The following is a 16,207-nucleotide window of genomic DNA, read 5'->3' as shown; positions in this document are numbered from 1 at the left end:
TGATCTCAGAGGCTAAGCAGGGTCCGGCCTGGATAGTACCTAATTAAAGGTGCCGTAGGAATCTTTTTATATTGTTGGCTTTGACCTGTTTTTCTTTCGCTTGTTTCCCAAGGTGACCATTTTAGCATCAGTCAAGAGTTTTGAGTATGTCCCAAAGCGTTCGCCTGAGGTCACATCACCCTGAAAGCGCCCGATCTCAGAGGCTAAGCAGGGTCTGGGTCAGATGGGAGACCGCCAGGGTCTATGTTGTTGGCGTTGACCTGTTTTTTTTCACTTGTTTCCCAAGATAACCATCTTGCTATTTGTCAAGAGGGTTGAAAGTGTCTAAATAGAACACCTATGGCCACATCACCCTGAAAGCGCACAATCTCATCTGATCTCGGAGGCCTAGCAGTGTACGGCCTGGTTAATACCTGTATGGGAGACCATCTGTGAATACCAGGCGCCGTAGGCTTCTTTTTATGTTGTTGGCGTTTACCTGTTTATTTTCGCTTGTTTACCAAGGTGACCATCTTGGCGTTTGTCAAGAGGGTTGAGCGTGCATTTGATCTCAGAGGCTAAGCAGGGTTGGGACATGGTTAGTACCTGGATGGGAGACCGCCTGGGATTTCTCGATGCCATAGGCTTTAGTTTTAAGTTGTTGGCATTGACTTATTTTTTTTTATTTTTATTATTCTTTTATTAAGTAAAACAACATAAATATAACAGTCAACCATACAGCATGACCCAGGGTCACCATTACATGGTAACAAAAAATAGGCAGCCAAATAACTCTGGGTTCTCAGAGGGGAGTCCTACAGTTTCATGCAGAAAAGAGAGAAACCCCACCTCCGACATGTAGTACAGTATAACTAGTGCAGCTCCGTTCGGACAAATGTAATCATGGAGAACAACTGGGACCACAGCGAGCCAGCTTATCATGACCTACGTGAACCAGAGTAAAATATGAGCCGGGCATGTCCAGAACCCTGGGGTTCTTCTGGGTCCCGAAGGCTAGTAAGGAGACAAGGCATAGTCAAAAGGGAGGACGGGGGAAGAAGAGAGTGCAAAGACGGAGAGAAAGGAGGTGGGGGGAATGCGGCAGGGAAAAAAAGAAAAATAAAGACAAAAAGGGAGGAAGGGAATGCCACCCAGGGCAGACATGGCCTACGTAGGTAAACGTTAGATTTTCAGTCGTTTTCTGGGACAGAGGCACTGCTCACCTCCCGAATGTAGTCTCGAGTACCAGTAAAATACCTCCAGGGCCTCCATGTAACACTAACAGCCTCTTCAGTGTTGTGAAGGGTGGCGGTCAATTCTTCCATCTGGAGAATATGATTGACTTTGGAATACCACAGCACCTTGGATGGGGGCTGAGGCTGCCTCCACAGTGCGGGAATGCAGGCCCAGGCGGCATTCAGGAGTTGCATTGTGAGGGTTTTTTTGTATTTTCGAACAGGCTGTTCGGTCAAGTGTAGAAGGCACGCTGCTGGGAACCCAAAAGTTCCTCAAGGCCGGGCATGCCCAGAAAAGGTGTCCCATGGTCCCTGTATCTGAATTTCACCTCCAACAAACATCCGGGATCGATCTATCCATTGTATTCAGAAGGTATGGGACTCTATACCAGCGTGAGACTATCTTGTATCCTGATTCTTGATATTGGTTTGCGATGGAAGCTTTATGTACTAAGGTCAGGATCTTCCCTATCTGTTGTGGGGTAAATGTGATGCCTAAGTCCCTCTCCCATTTGTGGATAAATGGTGGGGGTCGACTCCTCCTCCTGACTACTCAATAGGTTGTACAGGAGGGAGAGGGTGTGTCGCACAGGTTCCCTTTTGTGACAGATGGATTCATAGGGTGTCAGGTCTCTAGGAGTGTAGGGGGCCCTTTGTATGGCCAGAAGAAAGTGACGAAGTTGATAAGTACTAAACAAGTCAAGCGGAGGGTTAGAAAGCTCGGCGACAGTTTGCGTGGTCGGGAGCCCTCCCGAGGGCCAAACCTCTCCCAGACGCTGTTTCCCCACCACTGTCAAATGTCGCAGTTTCTTGTTGGTAAATCCCGGTGGGAAGTCTGGATTACCTATAACCGGAGTCATTGGTGATGGCAGGGGAGCAATGTGTGTGCAGCGGAACAACCTCCGCACAACAGCCAACGTAGCTCCCACTACGGGGTGACCTCTGAGGTCTTTTGGTAGGGAGGACAGGAGCCACGGGGAGGTCAATAGGGGAATGGATCCATCCTCAATCTCCATCTCCACCCACTGCTTGTGTGGGCCATTACAATGCCAATCAACGACTCTCGCTAGCAGAGTCACTCTGTAGTATTGTCTGAGATCTGGGAGACCCAGACCCCCCTAGTCCTTTGGTCTGGCAAGCTATTGCAAACGGGCTCTGGGCGGTTTGCACGCCCAAATAAAGTCCCGGAGCAGCACCTGCAGTTGTCTGAAAAAAGTTGGGGGTACCCGGATCGGTAATGTCTGGAACATGTATAAGATCCGCGGGAGGGCTGTCATTTTGAATGCATTACATCGCCCGAACCAGGTCAGTGTTAAAGCATGCCAGTTTCCCAAATCAGATTTCAGTCTATCCAGGAGAGGGACAAAATTAAGCGGGTACAATTGCGCTAAATCCGCTGCGATGTCAACGCCCAGGTAACATATAGATTTTTCAGCCCAGTAGAATCTAAAAGCGGAGCGGAGCCTCTTGGCCTCACCATCCGGGACCGATATATTCAATACAGCCGACTTGGCGCAATTGATTTTATAGTTTGATAGGCTGCCGTATCGCTGTAGAGATGCAAGTATATTGGGAAGCAAAATGTGTGGATTGGAGACGGAAAAAAAATAGATCGTCAGTGTACGCCGCAATTTTGTGGTGTGCCGAGGGTTTGGATATGCCAGTAACATTCGGGTCATTCCGAACATGACACATAAGTGGTTCCAGTGTCAGAATAAAAATTAGGGGAGACAGACGGCACCCCTGCCTCGTCCCATTAGTGATGGGGAAAGAGTCCGAGCACCACTCGTTCACCCGTACCGCTGCCGACGGCGTGGAGTAAAGCGACATTACCCAGCTCATCATGTTGGAGCCAAGACCTATATGTTCCAGGGTGGCCTACATAAAGTGCCAGGCCACCCTGTCAAAGGCCTTCTCCGCGTCCGTTGACAACATAAGCAAGGGCCTTCCCTGTACATGCGCCGCATGGATTAAATTGAGGACTCGGGCTGTATTGTCTCTAGCTTCCAACTTATTTTTATTTTTTTTGCTTGTTTCCCAAGGTGACCATCTTGGCGTTTGTCAAGAGGGTTGAAAGTGCCTGAAGAGATAGCCTACGGGCACATCACCCTGAAAGCACCCGATCTTGTTTGATCTTGGAGGCTAAGAAGAGTCGGGCCTTGTTAGTACCTGGATGGGAGACCGCCTGGGAATACCAGGTGTCGTAGACTTCTTTTAATGTTGTTGGCGTTGACCTGTTTTTTTTTCGCTTGTTTCCCAAAGTGACCATCTTGGTGTTTGTCAAGAGGGTTGAGAGTGCCTGAAGAGATTGCCTATGGCCACATCACTCTGAAAGCACCCAATCTCGTCTGATCTTGGAGGCTAAGAAGAGTCGGGCCTGGTTAGTACCTGGATGGGAGACCACCTGGGAATACCAGTTATTGTAGGCTTCTTTTTATGTTGTTGGCGTTGATTCGTTTTTTTTTTGCTTGTTTCCCAAGGTGACCATCTTGGCATTTGTCAAGAAGGTTGAGAGTGCCCAAAGAGATCGCTTATAGCAGCATCACCCTGCATGAACCCTATCTCTTCTCTTCTCTGAGGCTAAGAAGGGTTGGGCCTAGTTAGTACCTGGATGGGAGATGGCGTTGGAATACCAGGTGCCGTATTCTTCTTTTTATGTTGTTGACATTGACCTGTTTTTTTTCGCTTGTATCTCAAGGTGACTATCTTGGCTTTTTTCAAGAGGGTTGACAATGCCCAAAGAGATTGCCTATGGGCACATAACCCTGAAAGCGCCCGATCTCCTCTGATCTCAGAAGCTAAACAGGGTTGGGCCTTGCTAGTACCTGGATTGGAGACCACCTGGGAATACTAGGTGCTGTAGGCTTCCTTTTATGTTGTTGGCCTTGACCTGTTTTTTTTTTCACTTGTTTCCCAAGGTGACCATCTTGGCGTTTGTCAAGAGGGTTGAAAGTGCCTGAAGAGATTGCCTACGGGCACATCACCCTGAAAGCACCCGATCTCGTTTGATGTTGGAGGCTAAGAAGAGTCGGGCCTTGTTAGTGCCTGGATGGGAGACCGCCTGGGAATACCAGGTGTCGTAGACTTCTTTTTATGTTGTTGGCGTTGACCTGTTTTTTTTCCGCTTGTTTCCCAAAGTGACCATCTTGGTGTTTGTCAAGAGGGTTGAGAGTGCCTGAAGAGATTGCCTATGGCCACATCACTCTGAAAGCACCCAATCTCATCTGATCTTGGAGGCTAAGAAGAGTCGGGCCTGGTTAGTACCTGGATGGGAGACCACCAGGGAATACCAGTTATTGTAGGCTTCTTTTTATGTTGTTGGCGTTGATTCGTTTTTTTTTTTTTTTTGCTTGTTTCCCAAGGTGACCATCTTAGCATTTGTCAAGAGGGTTGAGAGTGCCCAAAGAGATCGCTTATAGCAGCATCACCCTGAAAGAGCCCTATCTCTTCTCTTCTCTGAGGCTAAGAAGGGTTGGGCCTAGTTAGTACCTGGATGGGAGATGGCGTTGGAATACTAGGTGCCGTATTCTTCTTTTTATGTTGTTGACATTGACCTGTTTTTTTTCGCTTGTATCTCAAGGTGACTATCTTGGCATTTGTCAAGAGGGTTGAGAATGCCCAAAGAGATTGCCTATGGGCACATAACCCTGAAAGCACCCTATCTCCTCTGATCTCAGAAGCTAAACAGGGTTGGGCCTTGCTAGTACCTGGATTGGAGACCACCAGGGAATACTAGGTTCTGTAGGCTTCTTTTTATGTTGTTGGCCTTGACCTGTTTTTTTTTCACTTGTTTCCCAAGGTGACCATCTTGGCGTTTGTCAAGAGGGTTGAGAGTGCCCGAAGAGATCACCTATGGCCCCATCACCCTGAAAGCGCCCAATCTCGTCTGATCTCGGATGCTAAACAGTGTCAGGCCTGGTTAGTACCTGGATGGGAGACCGCCTGGGAATACCAGGTGCCATAGGCTTCTTTTTTTTTTTTTTTTTTATTTAGTAGTATGCGACATACAATGCAAAGGCAACTTCACAGAATGTGTGATACAAATAGTTACAAACAAACGATCATATTGCATGGATATCAGAGCCAATGGTAAGAAGTCAGAGGAGAATAGCACGTGTACAGCTTTGCGGTCATATCAAGATGAGATTAAAGCTCCATCTTGTTGGGATCCTCTACTACTTAAAATATTATTGATACTAGCCCTGCTACCCTCGAAGAGTTTAGATATCCATAGATAGGGGAAGAGTATTGTGTAGTAGTCAAATGGGGTCGGAACCTACCATTTTCTTTTCCCTTTTTTGAGTTAAGAAGGGAAATAGTAGAACTGAAAAGAGGGAGAAGGGGAAAGAGAAGATTGGGGAAGGAAATGGCAGAAAAGGAAAAGAAGGGGTAAGGGGGTGTCGTGGGTAGAGTGGATAGGATGGGGTCCCCTCCCAGGGAGCAAGAGACGCCCTCGGCTCACCAGATCATCAGCTGTCCAACGTTTGGAACAGCGATCTCCAATGATCACCATGAGCTTACTATGTCTCGCGGAGGTATTCTTCCGAAAAGCGAAACTGGGTCCAGTAGAACCATCTGTTCCCATGCTCCTCCGTTTTATCCCTCATTGTGGCAGTCAGGTCTTCCATTCGTTCAATATCATTTACCCTTGCGAACCACTGGGTCACCATTGGAGCAGATTGCTCTTTCCACTGACTTGGGATGCAGGCCCTAGCTGCATTGAGGAGATGTTTAAGTAAGGACTTATGATAACGCTTTCTCGACATAGGAGTTAGAGTGAGAAGAACTGCTGCGGGATCATTGGCTAAGGAAATCTCTGTGAACTTGTGGATGAGTCTCAGGACAGGCTGCCAGAATGTTTGTAATTTAGGGCATTCCCAGAAAATGTGGAGAATGGTGCCAGCCTGTTGCCCACAGCGACAGCAGCGGTCAGATTGACCGGGGAATATTTTGGCCAACACCACCGGTGTACGATACCAGCGTGTGATCAGCTTATATTATATATATTTTTATGTTGTTGGCCTTGACCTGTTTTTTTTTTTCACTTGTTTCCCAAGGTGACCATCTTGGCGTTTGTCAAGAGGGTTGAGAGTGCCCGAAGAGATCACCTACGGCCCCATCACCCTGAAAGCGCCCAATCTCGTCTGATCTTGAATGCTAAACAGTGTCGGGCCTGGTTAGTACCTGGATGGGAGACCGCCTGGGAATGCCTGGGAATACCAGGTGCCATAGGCTTCTTTTTTATTTATTTAGTAGTTTGCGACATACAATGCAAAGGCAACTTCACAGAATGTGTGATACAAATAGTTACAAACAAACGATAATATTGCATGGATATCAGAGCCAATGGTAAGAAATTCGAGGAGAATAGCACGTGTACAGCTTTGCGGTCATATGAAGATGAGATTAAAGCTCCATCTCGTTGGGATCCTCTACCACTTAAAATATTATTGACACTAGCCCTGCTACCCTCGAAGAGTTTAGATATCCATAGATAGGGGAAGAGTATTGTGTAGTAGTCAAATGGGGTCGGAACATACCATTTTCTTTTCCCTTTTTTGAGTTAAGAAGGGAAATAGTAGAACTGAAAGGAGGGAGAAGGGGAAAGAGAAGATTGGGGAAGGAAATGGCAGAAAAGGAAAATAAGGGGTAAGGGGGTGTCGTGGGTAGAGTGGATAGGGTGGGGTCCCCTCCCAGGGAGCAAGAGACGCCCTCGGCTCACCAGCTCATCAGCTGTCCAACGTTTGGAATAGCGATCTTGTGGATGAGTCTCAGGACAGGCTGCCAGAATGTTTGTAATTTAGGGCATTCCCAAAAAATTTGGAGAATGGTGCCAGCCTGTTGCCCACAGCGACAGCAGCGGTCAGATTGACCGGGGAATATTTTGGCCAACACCACCGGTGTACGATACCAGCGTGTGATCAGCTTATATGAGATCTCCTGATATTTACTGCGGAGTGACGACTTATGGGCGAAAAAGAGTATTCTGTCCTTCTGTGGTTTGGAGAATGTAGTTTGTAAGTCCCTTTTCCATTTAGCTAGGAAGGGTGGATCCGTGGAGGATTGTGCGTCTGTCAGGATTTGGTAGGACCTAGAGAGGGAACCACGAATTGGGCCATCATCCAGGCAAAGTTCCTCGAAGGGGTGGAATTGTCTAGAGAAGAACGAATGGTTAGGTAGTGATCTGAGGAAATGGATTAGCTGTCTAGCTCTCCAGCTATCCATTGCAACAGGTACTTGCTCTAGCAGTATGGTCCCCATGGGAATCAAGCCCCTGGGTCCAAGAAATAGGGCTGCTCTCAGAAGCCCTTTCGGGGCTTGCCTGGTAAAGGCCTGGTCAGACAGGCCCAGAGGGAATCTAGGATGTCCAATAATTGGGGTCATAGGAGAAGGGAAGTTAGTCAGGTGGGAAAGGTGAAAAAAACTATCCATCTCGGCGAGCGAGGGGCCAATTAACGGGTGAGTAGTCACACAGGGCTCCAATGGCCTCCCCGCCCAAGGCAGACCAGCCAGTGGAACCCGCGCCATCTCCTGCTCTAGCTTGACCCATAGCTTCAGTTCCCTATGCCGGTGTCTTATCACATATGGTCCCCCATCGGATAGTGTCCGCTGTGTACTGCGCATGCACAGCAACACAGATTCCGAAAATTGCCGAGCATGAACGGCGCCTGCGCACTGAGTCCAGGTTCTATCCCCACTATCCAAGTGGACATAGAGTAAGAATATAAAAGAGCCGAGCGCAGCGAGGCCGAGCCCGAAGCGTGGCGAGCGAAGCTCGCCTGCGAGGGGCCCTCTAATATTCACAACCCTATGTCCGCTTGGATGGTGGGGCTACCACCTCCACTCACCGCGCAGGCGCCGTTCAGCTTCGGAGATTTTCCGAAGCTTCGTCTGCTCCGTACTGCGCATGCGCAGTACGGCGTGGACACTATATCATGGCCGGACAGTATATGGCAGAACACCGGCACCAGTCAACCCCCGGTGTCATGTGCATCGTTGTGTAATATAGAGCAGGGTTCGGGAAGCCAATACCTCCCCGCAATTTCGGTCGCAATAGCATTGCCCTACCAATACGCATATGTTTTCTGCGCCAGAGGAACTTGATAAAGATTGAGCGAACCGCATGAAAGAAAGTCTGGGGTATTTTGATAGGTAAGGCTTGTAGTAGATACAGAAGTCGTGGCATCGCGTTCATCTTCAACACATTACAGCGTCCGAACCATGACAGAGCTAGTGGGTCCCATCTTTCAAGGTCCGCTGTAAGCCCATAGGCTTCTTTTTATGTTGTTGGCTTTGACCTGTTTTTTTTGCTTGTTTCTCAAGGTGACCATCTTGGCGTTTGTCAAGAGGGTTGGGCGTGCCTTGAAGAGAACGCTTACGGCCACATCAACCTGAAAGCACCCGATCTTGTCTGAATTCAGAGGCTAAGCAGCGTCAGGCCTGGTTAGTACCTGGATGGGAGACTGCCTGGGAAGACCAGGTGCCATAGAAGGATCTGGTCCGGTTAGTGTCTTGATTGGGAGATCGCCTGGGAATACTGGATGCTGTATGCCGCGTACACACGAGCAGACTGTATGGCGTACTTAGTCCGTCGAAACACATTTCAGCGGACAATCCGCTCGTGTGTGGGCTTCAGTGGACTTTTTTTTTTTTTTGTTTAATATATGTTTATTAAATGAAAAGAAAAGACAGGTATCAAAGAGATAATAACAGAAAGCTTGGCACATATATCATCAAGTGCAAAATAGGACAGGGATTGCAGAGGTTATGGTACACGGTCAATGACATAAAAGCTCTTCACAGCTCACAAACAAAAAAAAAAGATAACCGAGTATGTTCTAAGCCTACCAGCGTAACACAAAGAGCATCCAACTTCCCACAAGTGGGACTGCGGATGCTAGACTGCAAGGTCCCTAGTTGCAGCAGACAAACAATGTTGTACCAAGTAACTAATAAGAAAGCGTGGGGAGAAAGTGAGGGGCGGGGTTTTCCGGGTTGTCCATGTCCAGTTACGTTCCCCACGTAGGACTACCCGTATTGGGTAATAGCCCAGGATTGGGCGCGTTGCCGGGCGTCGGCTGCCTCCCTGTAATGGGGGGGCGGCGGGCGGCAGGCAAACAGTTTTAAACAGAAGTAGGCTTCTTTTTATGTTGCTGTTTATTTTGCTTGTTTACCAAGGTGACCATCTTGGCATTTAACAAGAGGGTTGAGAGTGCCCAAAGAGATCACCTATGGCCCCATCACCCTGAAAGCGCCCAATCTCATCTGATCTCAGAGGCTAAACAGTGTCGGGCCTGGTTAGTACCTGGATGGGAGACCGCCTGGAAATACCAGGTGCCATAGGCTTCTTTTTATGTTGTTGGCTTTGAACTGTTTATTTCGCTTGTTTCTCAAGGCGACCATCTTGGCGTTTGTCAAGAGGGTTGGGCGTGTCTTGAAGAGAACGCTTACGGCCACATCACCCTGAAAGCGCCCAATCTCGTTTGGTCTCAGAGGCTAAGCAGGGTTGGACCTGGTTTGTACCTGGATGGGAGACCGCCTGGGTTTTCCAAATGCCGCAGGCTTCTTTTTATGTTGTTGGCGTTGACTTGTTTTTTTTGTCTGTTTCCCAAGATGACCATCTTGGCGTTTGTCAAGCGGGTTGAGCGTGCATTTGATCTCAGAGGCTAAGCAGGGTTGGGACCTGGTTAGTACCTGGATGGGAGACCGCCTGGGATTTCTCGATGCCATAGGCTTTAGTTTTAAGTTGTTGGCATTGACTTATTTTTTTTTTTAATTATTCTTTTATTAAGTAGAACAACATAAATATAACAGTCAACCATACAGCATGACCCAGGGTCACAATTACATTGTAACAAAAAATAGGCAGCCAAATAACTCTGGGTTCTCAGAGGGGAGTCCTACAGTTTCATGCAGAAAAGAGAGAAACCCCACCTCCGACATGTAGTACAGAAGTACTGAGTAACGGAGTAGTGCAGCTCCGTTCAGACAAATGTAATCATGGAGAACAACTGGGACCACAGCGAGCCAGCTTATCATGACCTACGTGAACCAGAGTAAAATATGAGCCGGTCATGTCCAGAACCCTGGGGTTCTTCTGGGTCCCGAAGGCTAGTAAGGAGACAAGGCATAGTCAAAAGGGAGGACGGGGGAAGAAGAGAGTGCAAAGACGGAGAGAGAGGAGGTGGGGGGATGGCGGCGGGAAAAAAAAGAAAAATAAAGACAAAAAGGGAGGGGGGAATGCCACCCAGGGCAGACATGGCCTACGTAGGTAAACATTAGATGTTCAGTCGTTTTCTGGGACAGAGGCACTGCTCACCTCCCGAACGTAGTCTCGAGTACCAGTAAAATACCTGCAGGGCCTCCATGTAACACTAAATGCCTCTTCAGTGTTGTGAAGGGTGGCGGTCAATTCTTCCATCCGGAGAATATGATTGACTTTGGAATACCACAGCACCTTGGATGGGGGCTGAGGCTGCCTCCACAGTGCGGGAATGCAGGCCCGGGCGGCATTCAGGAGTTGCATCGTGAGGGTTTTTTTGTATTTTCGAACAGGCTGTTCGGTCAAGTGTAGAAGGCACGCTGCTGGGAACCCAAAAGTTCCTCAAGGCCGGGCATGCCCAGAAAAGGCGTCCCATGATCCCCGTATCTGAATTTCCCCTCCAACAAACATCCGGGATCGATCTATCCATTTTATTCAGAAGGTATGGGACTCTATACCAGCGTGAGACTATCTTGTATCCTGATTCTTGATATTGGTTTGCGATGGAAGCTTTATGTACTAAGGTCAGGATCTTCCCTATCTGTTGTGGGGTAAATGTGATGCCTAAGTCCCTCTCCCATTTGTGGATAAATGGTGGGGGTCGACTCCTCCTCCTGACTACTCAATAGGTTGTACAGGAGGGAGAGGGTGTGTCGCACAGGTTCCCTTTTGTGACAGATGGATTCATAGGGTGTCAGGTCTCTAGGAGTGTAGGGGGCCCTTTGTATGGCCAGAAGAAAGTGACGAAGTTGATAAGCACTAAACAAGTCAAGCGGAGGGTCAGAAAGCTCGGCGACAGTTTGCGTGGTCGGGAGCCCTCCCCAGGGCGACACCTCTCCCAGTCGCTGTTTCCCCACCACTGTCAACTGTCGCAGTTTCTTGCTGGTAAATCCCGGTGGGAAGTCTGGATTACCTATAACCGGAGTCATTGGTGATGGCAGGGGAGCAATGTGTGTGCAGCGGAACAACCTCCGCACAACAGCCAACGTAGCTCCCACTACGGGGTGACCTCTGAGGTCTTTTGGTAGGGAGGACAGGAGCCACGGGGAGGTCAATAGGGGAATGGATCCATCCTCAATCTCCATCTCCACCCACTGCTTGTGTGGGCCATTCTTTTTATGTTGTTGGCGTTGATTCGTTTTTTTTTTTTTGCTTGTTTCCCAAGGTGACCATCTTGGCATTTGTCAAGAGGGTTGAGAGTGCCCAAAGAGATCGCTTACAGCAGCATCACCCTGAAAGAGCCCTATCTCTTCTCTTCTCTGAGGCTAAGAAGGGTTGGGCCTAGTTAGTACCTGGATGGGAGATGGCGTTGGAATACTAGGTGCCGTATTCTTCTTTTTATGTTGTTGACATTGACCTGTTTTTTTTCGCTTGTATCTCAAGGTGACTATCTTGGCATTTGTCAAGAGGGTTGAGAATGCCCAAAGAGATTGCCTATGGGCACATAACCCTGAAAGCACCCGATCTCCTCTGATCTCAGAAGCTAAACAGGGTTGGGCCTTGCTAGTACCTGGATTGGAGACCACCTGGGAATACTAGGTGCTGTAGGCTTCTTTTTATGTTGTTGGCCTTGACCTGTTTTTTTTTTCACTTGTTTCCCAAGGTGACCATCTTGGCGTTTGTCAAGAGGGTTGAGAGTGCCCGAAGAGATCACCTACAGCCCCATCACCCTGAAAGCGCCCAATCTCGTCTGATCTTGAATGCTAAACAGTGTCGGGCCTGGTTAGTACCTGGATGGGAGACCGCCTGGGAATACCAGGTGCCATAGGCTTCTTTTTTATTTATTTAGTAGTATGCGACATACAATGCAAAGGCAACTTCACAGAATGTGTGATACAAATAGTTACAAACAAATGATAATATTGCATGGATATCAGAGCCAATGGTAAGAAATTCGAGGAGAATAGCACGTGTACAGCTTTGCGGTCATATGAAGATGAGATTAAAGCTCCATCTCGTTGGGATCCTCTACCACTTAAAATATTATTGACACTAGCCCTGCTACCCTCGAAGAGTTTAGATATCCATAGATAGGGGAAGAGTATTGTGTAGTAGTCAAATGGGGTCGGAACATACCATTTTCTTTTCCCTTTTTTGAGTTAAGAAGGGAAATAGTAGAACTGAAAGGAGGGAGAAGGGGAAAGAGAAGATTGGGGAAGGAAATGGCAGAAAAGGAAAATAAGGGGTAAGGGGGTGTCGTGGGTAGAGTGGATAGGGTGGGGTCCCCTCCCAGGGAGCAAGAGACGCCCTCGGCTCACCAGCTCATCAGCTGTCCAACGTTTGGAATAGCGATCTTGTGGATGAGTCTCAGGACAGGCTGCCAGAATGTTTGTAATTTAGGGCATTCCCAAAAAATTTGGAGAATGGTGCCAGCCTGTTGCCCACAGCGACAGCAGCGGTCAGATTGACCGGGGAATATTTTGGCCAACACCACCGGTGTACGATACCAGCGTGTGATCAGCTTATATGAGATCTCCTGATATTTACTGCAGAGTGACGACTTATGGGCGAAAAAGAGTATTCTGTCCTTCTGTGGTTTGGAGAATGTAGTTTGTAAGTCCCTTTTCCATTTAGCTAGGAAGGGTGGATCCGTGGAGGATTGTGCGTCTGTCAGGATTTGGTAGGACCTAGAGAGGGAACCACGAATTGGGCCATCATCCAGGCAAAGTTCCTCGAAGGGGTGGAATTGTCTAGAGAAGAACGAATGGTTAGGTAGTGATCTGAGGAAATGGATTAGCTGTCTAGCTCTCCAGCTATCCATTGCAACAGGTACTTGCTCTAGCAGTATGGTCCCCATGGGAATCAAGCCCGTGGGTCCAAGAAATAGGGCTGCTCTCAGACGCCCTTTCGGGGCTTGCCTGGTAAAGGCCTGGTCAGACAGGCCCGGAGGGAATCTAGGATGTCCAATAATTGGGGTCATAGAAGAAGGGAAGTTAGTCAGGTGGGAAAGGTGAAAATACTATCCATCTCGGCGAGCGAGAGGCCAATTAACGGGTGAGTAGTCACACAGGGCTCCAATGGCCTCCCCGCCCAAGGCAGACCAGCCAGTGGAACCCACGCCATCTCCTGCTCTAGCTTGACCCATAGCTTCAGTTCCCCACGCCGGTGTCTTATCACATATGGTCCCCCATCGCATATTGTCCGCTGTGTACTGCGCATGCGCAGTACACAGCAACACAGATTCTGAAAATTGCCGAGCATGAACGGCGCCTGCGCACTGAGTCCAGGTTCTATCCCCACTATCCAAGTGGACACAGAGTAAGAATATAAAAGAGCCGAGCGCAGCGAGGCCGAACCCGAAGCGCGGCAAGCGAACCTCGCCTACGAGGGGCCCTCTAATATTCACAACCCTATGTCCGCTTGGATAGTGGGGCTACCACCTCCACTCACCGTGCAGGCGCCGTTCAGCTTCGGAGATTTTCCGAAGCTTCGTCGTCTCCGTACTGCGCATGCGCAGTACGGCGCAGACACTATATCATGGCCGGACAGTATATGGCAGAACACCGGCACCAGTCAACCACCGGTGTCATGTGCGTTGCTGTGTAATATAGAGCAGGGTCCGGGAAGCCAATACCTCCCCTCAATTTCGGTCGCAATAGCATTGCCCTACCAATACGCATATGTTTTCTTCTTGGCTTCTTTTTATGTTGTTGGCTTTGACCTGTTTTTTTTAGCTTGTTTCCCAAGGTGACCATCTTGGCCTTTGTCAAGAGGCTTCAGAGTGCCCAAAGAGAGTGCCTACGGCCAAATCACCCTGAAAGAGCCCAATCTCATCTGATCTCAGAGGCTAAGCAGCAATGGGCCTGGTTAGTACCTGGATGGGAGACAGCTTGGGAATACCAGGTGCCGTAGGCTTCTCATTGTGTTGTCGGCGTTGACCTGTTTTTTCCCCCTTGTTTCCCAAGGTGACCATCTTGGCATGTGTCAAGAGGGTTGAGAGTGCACAAAGAAATTGCCTAGGAGCACAACACCCTGAAAGCGCCCAATCTCGTTTGGTCTCAGAGGCAAAGCAGGGTTGGGCCTGGTTTGTACCTGGATGGGAGACCGCCTGGGTTTTCCAGATGCCACAGGCTTATTTTTATGTTGTTGGTGTTGACCTGTTTTTTTCGCTTGTTTCCCAAAGTGATCATCTTGGCATTTGTCAAGAGGGTTGAGAGTGCCTAAAGAGATCGCTTACAGCCGCATCACCCTGAAAGCACCCTATCTCTTCTGATCTCAGAGGCTAAGAAGGGTTGGGCCTAGTTAGTACTTGAATGGGAGACGGCCTTGGAATACCAGGTGCCGTATTCTTCTTTTTATGTTGTTGGTGTTGACCTGTTTTTTTTCGCTTGTTTCCCAGGGTGACTATCTTGGCATTTTTCAAGAGGGATGAGAGTGCCCAAAGAGATTGCCTATGGGCACATCACCCTGAAAGCACCTAATCTCCGCTGATCTCAGAGGCTAGAAAGGGTTGCGGCTTGTTAATACCTGGATGGGAGACCGCCTGGAAATACTAGGTGCGGTAGGCTTCTTTTTATGTTGTTGGCGTTGACTTGTTTTTTTTGTTTGTTTCCCAAGGTGACCATCTTGGCGTTTGTCAAGAGGGTTGAGCATGCCTGAAAAAATCTAATATGGCTGCATCAGCCTGAAAGAGCCAAATCTCATTTGATCTCAGAGGCTAAGGCTGCGTACACACGGGCGGACTGTTCGTCCAACTTTGTCCGCTGAACAGTGTTTCAGCGGACAGTCCGCTCGTGTGTGGGCTTCAGCGGACAGTTTCAGCGGACAGTCTAACGAACAAAGTTTTTCGGAATTTCCGTAAGACTGTCCGCTGAAACTTGGTTTGAGCGGACAGTCCGCTCATGTGTAGGCTTGTTAGTCAAACTAAGTTCCGCGCATGCTCAAAAAGGATTTACACGCCGAAGGTTGCATTGCAGTGTATAGGACTTCGAATCTCTCGTCCCGTCGTACGTGCCGTTCACGTCATCACGCAAGTTTTCAGCGGACTGTTCGTTTGTCGTGTGTGGTCCAGTCCGCTCATGCAAATTTTGAATGGACTGTTTGTCAAACTGTTTGACGAACCTAGTTGGGCGAACAGTCCGCCCGTGTGTACGCGGCCTAAGCAGGGTTGGGACCTGGTTAGTACCTGGATGGGAGACCGCCTGGGATTTCTCGATGCCATAGGCTTTTTTTTTAAGTTGTTGGCATTGACTTATGTTTTTTTTTTTGTTTTATTCATTTATTAAGTATAAGTAGAACAACATAAATATAACAGTCAACCATACAGCATGACCCAGGGTCACAATTACATGGTAACAAAAAATAGGCTGCCAAATAACTCTGGGTTCTCAGAGGGGAGTCCTAGAGTTTCATGCAGAAAAGAGAGAAACCCCACCTCCGATATGTAGTACAGTATAACTAATGCAGCTCCGTTCGGACAAATGTAATCATGGAGAACAACTGGGACCACAGCGAGCCAGCTTATCATGACCTATGTGAACCAGAGTAAAATATGAGCCGGTCGTGTCCAGAACCCTGGGGTTCTTCTGGGTCCCAAAGGCTAGTAAGGAGACAAGGCATAGTGAAAAGGGAGGACGGGAGAAGAAGAGAGTGCAAAAGACGGAGAGAGAGGAGGGGGGGGGGATGGCGGCGGGGAAAAAAAGAAAAATAAAGACAAAAAGGGAGAGGGGGGGAATGCCACCCAGGGCAGACTTGGCCTACGTAGGTAAACGTTAGATGTTCAGTCGTTTTC

General features: G+C 48.5%; 10 pseudogenes; all 10 read left to right on the top strand.

Annotated features, from left to right (window-relative positions):
• Positions 1-3,305: 3,305 nt before the first annotated feature.
• LOC143931609 (5S ribosomal RNA) lies at positions 3,306-3,424 on the top strand (annotated as a pseudogene).
• Positions 3,425-3,524: 100 nt separating this feature from the next.
• Positions 3,525-3,643, top strand: LOC143931880 (5S ribosomal RNA; annotated as a pseudogene).
• Positions 3,644-3,961: 318 nt separating this feature from the next.
• LOC143931277 (5S ribosomal RNA) lies at positions 3,962-4,080 on the top strand (annotated as a pseudogene).
• Positions 4,081-4,400: 320 nt separating this feature from the next.
• Positions 4,401-4,519, top strand: LOC143932211 (5S ribosomal RNA; annotated as a pseudogene).
• A 324-nt stretch (positions 4,520-4,843) lies between these two features.
• LOC143932021 (5S ribosomal RNA) lies at positions 4,844-4,962 on the top strand (annotated as a pseudogene).
• A 100-nt stretch (positions 4,963-5,062) lies between these two features.
• Positions 5,063-5,181, top strand: LOC143932526 (5S ribosomal RNA; annotated as a pseudogene).
• Positions 5,182-9,441: 4,260 nt separating this feature from the next.
• LOC143931145 (5S ribosomal RNA) lies at positions 9,442-9,560 on the top strand (annotated as a pseudogene).
• A 2,348-nt stretch (positions 9,561-11,908) lies between these two features.
• Positions 11,909-12,027, top strand: LOC143931093 (5S ribosomal RNA; annotated as a pseudogene).
• Positions 12,028-12,128: 101 nt separating this feature from the next.
• LOC143931037 (5S ribosomal RNA) lies at positions 12,129-12,247 on the top strand (annotated as a pseudogene).
• A 1,965-nt stretch (positions 12,248-14,212) lies between these two features.
• LOC143931566 (5S ribosomal RNA) lies at positions 14,213-14,331 on the top strand (annotated as a pseudogene).
• Positions 14,332-16,207: the final 1,876 nt, after the last annotated feature.

This window comes from Lithobates pipiens, unplaced genomic scaffold (assembly GCF_037356315.1).
Source record: "Lithobates pipiens isolate NorthernLeopardFrog02 unplaced genomic scaffold, aLitPip1_a1.2 Scaffold_25, whole genome shotgun sequence".
NCBI lineage: Eukaryota > Metazoa > Chordata > Amphibia > Anura > Ranidae > Lithobates > Lithobates pipiens.
The sequence above is the reverse complement of the archived record's forward strand: the minus strand, read 5'-3'. Positions and strand labels throughout refer to the sequence as shown.